We start from the raw sequence: 8,660 nt of genomic DNA on the forward strand, positions 1-8,660 counted from the left end.
TGCAACAACAACAACAAAAACGCTTTGAAGCCGATTCATAGAAACAGGAAGACCAGGGCCAGTGTGTAAACGGTTGGAACCCTATAGAGCAATATACAGAGAAACCCAGGAAGCATAGTAGGCGTAGTGCCTAGCAACCGAGAGAGAGAAAATCCCTCTTGTACACACTTGTTCATCTCAAGCAATACAGACAAGTTGGACGTATGGTAAAACTCGTGTGTGTGTGTGTGTCGATGGTGTTTGGAGCATCTCACACCATTGCCGAACAAATAGAGAGTGCGTAGCATCACTAGTTTTTGCGTTCCCACACGCGACAGTAACCAACTTTGCTCCAGCACCATCCATCCAGTCAATAATCCCATTCGTAGACTTAACTTTCTTTAGAACACAACTAAATCATTTGTCAGTATTCTTAAGACTGTTTAAATAGACAAGACTAATAAATCTTTGGTACAAATCTTACCTTTGTTTCCAGAAGATTTCTTAGAGACAAGCGAAGGATCACAAATATGTCATACAAGTTTCAGAATGATAGACATGTCATATACATAAGTCATTAACATTTAAAGCAAGATGGGTTGGGGTGGAGAATTTAGAAATCAAAAAATATATGCTTGCTTGGTAAATGGCTTTTCAACATTTTGGATGGTGGTTTTTTTGGCTTGAGTTAAATCATTGTCTCAGCAGGATATGAGGGTCACAGATTCTCCCTTTTGAAAGGGGCTCTTGTGGATGAGACATCATTTGTTCTGTAATGTGACTTTCACTATGAATAAAGGTTTGTTTTTTTGGACAAATGGTTTGGTTCTTTGCCATTAAAATATCAATTTCCTCCTTGTACCGAATTGCGCGTAGCTGTCAGACTTCGATGGCTCATGTTTTAGCTGTCAGAGCCTGTTTGGTTTATGCCCATGCCAGCCCTCCCAAAATTTTGGCATTACCAAATCATGGGCATGACCAAAATTTTGGTAGCCTGTGACTGTTTGGTTTGCAGCCAGTTTTCCTCCCAAAATTTTGGCAAAATCATTGGCTTCCATTTGGTTTCAAGCCAAATGACTTGCCACATAATTAAGATATTGAAATAAGCCGAACGGTCTTAGAAGGATACACTGAGTCACATAAATTCATTACAACCAAACACTAAAGCAAAAGAAACTACAATCTGTTCTCGTGAAGGAATACATGAACGTCACTCCGCTGAGGTAGCATCCTCATTTGCTGGGCTAACAAGTCCCTCTTTGCAGCCCACTCACGTATGTCAGCCTCTCGGTCACGAACCCGCCCACTACTCGTAGGGAGGTTGGAGTACCATGTCACTTCATCCACAACGTACTCATCTGGACCATTTTCCAATATCCAATTGTGCAAAGCACAACAAGAAACAACCACCTTGATCTGGGATTTTAGAGGTATGAAGGGCCTATGAGTAAGAATCTTGAACCGACTCTAAAGTGTCCCAAATGCTCGTTCTACCGTGGTTCTAAGTGATGAATGTCGGAGGTTGAATAATTCTCTTGGGGTAGTCAGGTGATGAGATCCAGCAAACTCATTTAGGTGGTAGCGCACACCACGATAGGGAGGCAATATCCCCAGCCTCGCAGCAACCCCAGCATCAGCCAAGAAAAATTTCCCTACAACCAATTTACATTGATGAGCTAAGGTTAATTGACACAATAGTGTGGCCCACACATGTCGATGTGTTGCATATGTACCTTCAGGTATTTTCAGGCCCGCTCGACGTGTGAGTGCATCATTTAACACAAGGGAATCATGGGCAGATCCCTCCCACCCTGCTAGAACATAAGTGAATCGAAGGTCGAAATCAACAACTGCTAGCACATTTTGGGAGGGGTACAACTTCTGGCCCCTATACATAAGTGAATCTGTCCACCATGTGGGCAGGTACATGCCTTGACATGAGTACCATCTAGTGCCCCTATATATCCCTATGAACAAGGGGAAAATGTAGTAAGCTTAGGTAAAATCAATTCTGGTAAACTCTAACGAAATCTATGGGCTAATAGTTACCTCAAAGTATGCGTGGAATCTGTTCGGGTTGTCTGTGATCTTTGTGTGTGTATTCGTTGATCGAATATAAATGAGATCACGTGCTAGCTCACCCATGGAATGCAAGACAATATTGAAGTATCTACTCACTGTTTCACCAGATCACCAAAACCAAAATCCAACGGACGAGTTTGTGTGATGCTGACCCACCATATATTGAAACATTGCAACTTGTTCCTCCGCCAAAACATGAAACGTGTCGATTGACAGCCTCTTCTGACTTAATCTAGTACATAGCTTGTAAAATACAGCTCGAGACATCCTTAGTTGCTTGATGCAAGTTGCATCAGATGTGTCAATAAGCCTAATCAGTACACTAGTCCTATGGATGTCTCTATCAACCAATGGACCATATTTTCTACTTCTACCCCTAGTTCTCCTACCATCTCTGCTTTTACACCACATAGCCAAGAAAAGAACAAGCACAGGTAGAGCCAGGGACGGAGCCAGAAATTCGGCATGAGGGGGGCGAGAAAAAGTAAAGCCGAAAGATGAACTCCATTCAAGACATATAGTCTTGATATCATATCAAATACAGTCATGTCTAAGTAGTCAAAATAAAAATACAAATTATATTTCTACTAATTTGAAGTTGGCTCTACGAGCACGGCGACCGCCACAAAGATCAAAGGCATCAATAATTTTGTCAGAACTGAACTTTGCTGCTAGTTCCTTCTCGACGTAATCATGCAATGGTGGAGAAAGTCTCACCAATTTAGTTCGGAGACACGTCTTAATCCGAACACAATCCAACAGTTCCTATGGTCACCTTGGAAGCTTCCTCTCGCGGTTATCCTGCTGCAGAAATTAGGGATTTGGGAAGACGGCAGAAGGAGCATCGATTGCCCCTTGGCTGCGTGCGCCAGGGACTCGGGGTCTCGGGCAGTCGGGCGGAGGCGGGCGTCCCTTCGAGTTCAACCTGGATCGAGCAGTTCACGGATCGGGAAGGTCTTCTAGTTGGGCTTGGTGGGCAGCAGGGACCTAGTGGGCAGTGGGCTCTAGTGCAGATGGGCTGGGGGGCGAAATTAGTGGCCCAGTCTGTTTTTTAAGCAAATCAGGTGGGGAAGCTGGCTAGAGCCCGCCTGGTGATAATTATATTGTTGTTCATTGATGTCCATCTGGAAGAATAAAACATGTCCAATAATGTGTATGGGTTATTAATTAAAATAGATGACCGCATAAGCATACTATTTGGGAGATTATTTTTTTATGAAATGGCACAGCATAAAACTAATCAGATGGTTCATGGTCGACAAGTTAAAAATTTAGCTTACTTTTAGTTTTGCACTACTGAGCTCAGTGTGATGTCAAGGATGTCCTTTAAGCAATGTCGAATGGATGCAGTTTGATCCAAATTATGTGGAAACACCAAGAAAACAAGAATTTAGTACGGAATACTTCAGATATGGCCAGTAGAACAGACATCCAGGTGAATCCGTACCTAAAAGAGCCAAGAAAAAGTAAATCTAGCCACAAGCAAAGGGGATTACGGTGAGTTTGAGGAGATTCTTGAGTTCTGACCTTGGGGTGCTTATCTTGAGTACTTGCAGAGAGGAGGAAGAGAGGTGGAGACTAGCGTTGGTGGCCGCCGGAGCAGCGCCGGTTCACTTCGCCGGCGTGCCGGCGACAGCAGCAGATCTGAGGCCTCCTCTCGTCCTTGCGGTGGCAGCTGAGAAGAGAAACAAATGGATGAGAAATCCGCGCGCGAGATTGATGCTCAGCTTTTATACCGGGACGAGAAATCCATGCGCGATTTGGCTGCCAAATTTTTGGCGGACGATTTCCGCGCCCTCACAGCGCCCACGCGTTGGCGAAAATTGGATAGGGGCGCGCCAGAGCTGGGCAGGGCAAGTGAATTTTGGTCGCGATCCAAACAGTTACCAAAATTTATGGGCTGACCTATATATATTGGTAGGGCTAGATTTGGTATGAATCCAATCAGGCCCTAAATCCTCTCAACATTTCTTCTAGGAGGGCTGTTATTGGGGCTCGTGTGCTAGCATTGGATCGATTGTCTCCTAAATTGGGATTTAGGCGGCAATAAAACAAATAACAAATTTCCTCGAATCTCCTCAACTTATAATGAATTTTGAGGATAGATTCAACCAACAAGTAAACAGCGGAATAAACACGATCGCATGCACAATTGACACAAGGATTTAACGTGGAAAACCCCCTCTCAACGTGAGAAGTAAAAAACCACGACTTGTAGACCGACCGGTCCACGCAACTTCCATTGTGAGCAAATGGTTACAAAAGTCACTTTAAAACATCTAGAGATGTACAACACACTCAACACATTACCAACCAGTAATTACAACAACAACCATGAGAAGTAGAACCACAACAAAGCAGAGTTAACACAGTTTCTGTCTTATTTGGTATTCTATCATCTGTTTAAACCGCTAATCCAAACAGCACGAAATTTGGCAGAGAAGTAGATCTACGAGTCCTCAACTAGCCCTCCAAATTTCAGCTCAATCGGACACCGTTTGCCTACCCAGACTGTTTGTCTACCAGAACTGCTTTGTTCTGAAACTGCAGTCAACAAGCCGACGAAACCACTCTCAAATCTGATGCTCCTATGACCCAACACTCAAACCAGCCCACCATATCGAAGTAATCAAAGTAAGGAACGAGCTCACCAAGTTTGAAGCCAATACAACCACGTTTGAGCCTCCAATCACCAGTTTAAAGACAACCGGTCAGGAGTCACCAATATGGGCAGAAAACACCTCTTGCTTCTTTTTTCTCTCTTCTCATGGATTGTGTTCTTTGTGTTACTCTCTTTTTCTCAATCTTGCTCTCACAATGGCAGCCACACATAGGAAAAGGTGTGGCTAGGGTTTTCTTCTTCTGCTTATACAACAAGGAGAGCAATCTCAGCCGTTGGATGGGGCTGAAATCAACGGTTCACAAGTACTGGGCTTGTGGCTGTTTGCTAGGCTGAAATTTTACCTCCATGTGGAGGGATGGCCCAACAAACTCCCGCTCCTGACATCATGGAGGGTCTCACTGCCTATCGGCAGTTATGCCGACGAGCCAGCGGCACATTTCGAGCTTCTCTTTTGTCACCACCTTAGTCAACATATCAGCACCATTGTCATGCGTGGTGCAACTTCTCAATTTGCATTTGCTTGGAATTCAGCACATCTCTAATCCAATGATACCTAACATCAATATGCTTTGACCTTGAATGAAAACTCATTCTTGCTTAGGTGGATAGCACTTTGGTTGTCATAAAACAACACATACTTGTCTTCAGTGGCGGACCCAGGAACGAATCAAGGAGGGGGCTAACTTACAACACAACTAAATTTTTTGCTATATGACAATGAAATCCGCGAAAGCAAAACCTTGTATTCATAGGCCCAAACACTATTAGTCTCTAAATGAATCAAAAATAGTCTAAGGACATAAAAAAATAGTTTTTTTCTTTGATAAGTACCAAAAACCTTGGATAGAATTTCTTCTTTAAATTAAAACTACTCCCTCTGGCCGGAATTACTTGTCAAAATATTACATGTATTTAGACGCTTTTTAAACATGGATACATTCATATTTGGGTAAATTTGAGACAAGTAATATGAGTCGGAGGGAGTCGATCACAAACCGTAAGCTCTTGAATATATTCTAATTAGGTCTTTCGATGGATCATAGTTTAAGAAAACATTTGAAGTAACACAAACAAAAAGTAGTGCCACGGCAGTGCTGCAGTACCGTGCATCCATGCTGCGCAAAAACGGAGAGTCCAGATGAATCAGGACATCTACGTCCGTCCGCGTAATACGAGGCAACGACCGATCAGGTGTGAAGATTTCCTTTTTTTCCCGAACCTGCCGAACGAGGTACTCTATTTTTTAACCAGACGATCTAGTCTCGCGAGAGTTAGCGTCGATCAAGTGGATCAACCGACCGAGACACCGAGGATCACAATTTCACGGGAGTACTCATTTTACAACGATGATGCTGGGCTGCAGCCTGCAGGGACGGCTGGGCCTTGGGGGGCTGCTGGGCTAGGCTTATCATATATGTTGTGTTATTCACTTGGGCCGGACCCGTGCTACAGCCAGGGTAGCACGGGCCGTAGGCCCGCCCCTACTTGTCTTGATCAAACCCAAGCTCATAAGCCAATCGTTGTTTCAGCCACAATAGCTCTTTGCTCGCCTCTGTTGCTGCAATATATTGCTTTAGTTGTAAACAATCCCACAGACTTTTGCAACCTGCTTTGCCATGCCACTGCTCCCCCCCTAGAAGGTTATCAAGTAACCTGAAGTAGACTTTCTACTATCAACATCGTCTGCCATGTCTGCATGTGAAAATGCAACCAACTTGGCCTCATTGGCACCGAAAGAAATCTTCATAGTGGTGCTGCCCCGAAGATACCTCAAAATCCACTTCACTGCTTCCCGATGTGGTCTTCCTGAATTTGACATAAATCTACTCACAGTATAAACTCCCAACTGCTGAAGCATAAGTAACATTCTGCATTTCCTTCTCCATCTTCTGAGTAGAGGGACATTGCTTGGTGCTCAACTTGAAATGAGCTGCTAGTGGACAACTCACAGTTTTTGCATTGTCCATCTTGAACTTGCGAAATATTTTCTCAATGCACCTTTCTTAAGACAAGCACAACTTGTTGGAATTTATGTCTATCTCAATTCTCATGCCGAGAATGAACTTTCCTGGACCTAAGTCTTTAATAGCAAAACATTTGCTGAACTCTTTTTTCAGCTTTGCAATCCTAGAGACATTCTTACCAACAATCAAGATATCATCAACATAGAGCAATAACATGATGAAATCATCACCTGAGAACCTCTGAATAAATACATAATGGTCTGAGCTACACCTCGTGTAGCCCCTGCTCCTCATGACAGATTCAAACTTCATGTATCATTGTCTTGGTGCTTGTTTCAGGCCATAAAAACTCTTTTCAGCTTGCACACATAATCTTCTTTGCCTTTCACAAGAAACCCCTCAGGCTGCTCCATGTAGATCTCTTCCTCCGGTCAAGTCACCATGGAGGAATGTTGTTGTCATATCCATTTGCTCAACCTCCAAGTTGAGACTTGCTGCCAAGCCAAAGATCATTCTGAGTGATGTCATCTTCACCACCGGAGAAAAGATCTCATCAAAGTCAATCCCTTTCCACTGCCTAAATCCTTTTAACTAGCCTGGCCTTGTACCTTGGATGTGACGTGTGTTCCCTTTGCTTGATTCTGCAGACCCACTTGTTCTTCAACACTTTCTTACGCTTAGGCAACTTCGCCAACTCATATGTATGGGATGGCCCAAAACTAAATTGGCCAAGGTTAATTAATATTCATGATCATCATGACTTGGTCTCTTGGGATTTCACTATGTTTGGTAGGTATTCGGTGAAGTCTCTTTAAAGGAAATTTCCATGGCTGCTCTGCCACCCGGCGGCCACACTTTTTTGCGAGGTCCAACCGCCACTACCTTCGGTGGCGGGCTCAGAATAACCCGCCACCGATTTAGAGTGGTATGTAGCCCGTTGTGTACTAGTGTTCCACCGCACTAATTAACCCATCTCTTCTCCGCGTGCTCTTTCCTAGCAAACCTAGGCTAATAGATATAGAAATGGGCATTCGTGAATAAAAGCAATATAGGATATTAATTCAGGCGGTAGCCTACCCATAAAATGCCACTATGCAGCAAATGTTCGTGTATAGTATCCTAGCTACAACCCTTTGTTAATAAAGTTGGCCACTTTCCTTTGGGGGGTTAGTAAGCAACCTAGACATGCAAGAGCAAGAAATGACCCCTGCAGCAGCTAATTGCCTCCTTTGGATCTAGCTAGTGAAGCGGACATATATATAGTACAGTAGTCCTGAAATAATTAAGAAATTGATCATGCATATGACTCTGAACTATTTGACAGTGACCACTTGTGATTTACGTTCTACGGGCACTTAAAACTCAGTTGGTTACATGCAATCAAAACAATTTCAGGTGTGTCGTCACACGCAAACATATAAGAACTATACATGATTTAGGAAACATTATCTGTATTAAGTAGACTTAATTAATTATCATCTCTTGTGATACATGTGCATGCATTTCATCTCATTTAAAAAAGATACATAAAATTCTTTCTAATTTATATTGTGTTAACTACTACTCTCTCCGTCCGACTTAAATTTTTTCCCAAATATGGATGTATCTATGCCCAAAAACCGTTTAGATACGTGTAATAGAAATTCACTTAATATGGGACGAAGTGAGTATAAAGATTTCTTTATTTTCATTTATGGATAACCAATCCATTTTCCAACATAGTTTGGAGATTTTACCCAAGAAATGGGTACATAAAATGAAAAGATCGGAACATGGGAATAGATCTTTAATTATACTAATACTGACTACCCATTTCCTTTGTTGTGATTTCTAAAATGGCATACCTATACAAGGGTTCAAGTTTCGATCTATATTTGCGGAGTGGATCATCCCTCTCGAAAACGCAGATTTGAAGTTGTCCATAATTTACTGAGTACTCGGTATTAGTTTGCTCCAATTAGAAATAGTGTTAATATGCCGATATGATACAACACAATTCCCATCAAATACTA

The 8,660-nt window shown here is 42.7% G+C and overlaps 1 long non-coding RNA gene across 3 annotated transcripts; it reads right to left on the reverse strand.

The window, feature by feature from the left end:
- On the reverse strand, nt 1-4,042 carry LOC100831229. Of its 3 annotated transcripts, none has more exons than XR_002963690.1 (4): nt 3,589-4,042; nt 2,029-3,508; nt 1,713-1,946; nt 1-1,631 (listed from the first exon to the last, which is right to left on the reverse strand). It is a non-coding gene; the product is annotated as an uncharacterized LOC100831229 (long non-coding RNA). The 3 variants fall into 3 exon arrangements; XR_002963691.1 differs by having other exon boundaries at nt 2,029-3,185; nt 3,342-4,041; XR_002963689.1 differs by having other exon boundaries at nt 2,029-4,027.
- Nucleotides 4,043-8,660: the final 4,618 nt, after the last annotated feature.

This window comes from Brachypodium distachyon, chromosome 2, assembly GCF_000005505.3.
Source record: "Brachypodium distachyon strain Bd21 chromosome 2, Brachypodium_distachyon_v3.0, whole genome shotgun sequence".
Classification (NCBI taxonomy): Eukaryota; Viridiplantae; Streptophyta; class Magnoliopsida; order Poales; family Poaceae; genus Brachypodium; species Brachypodium distachyon.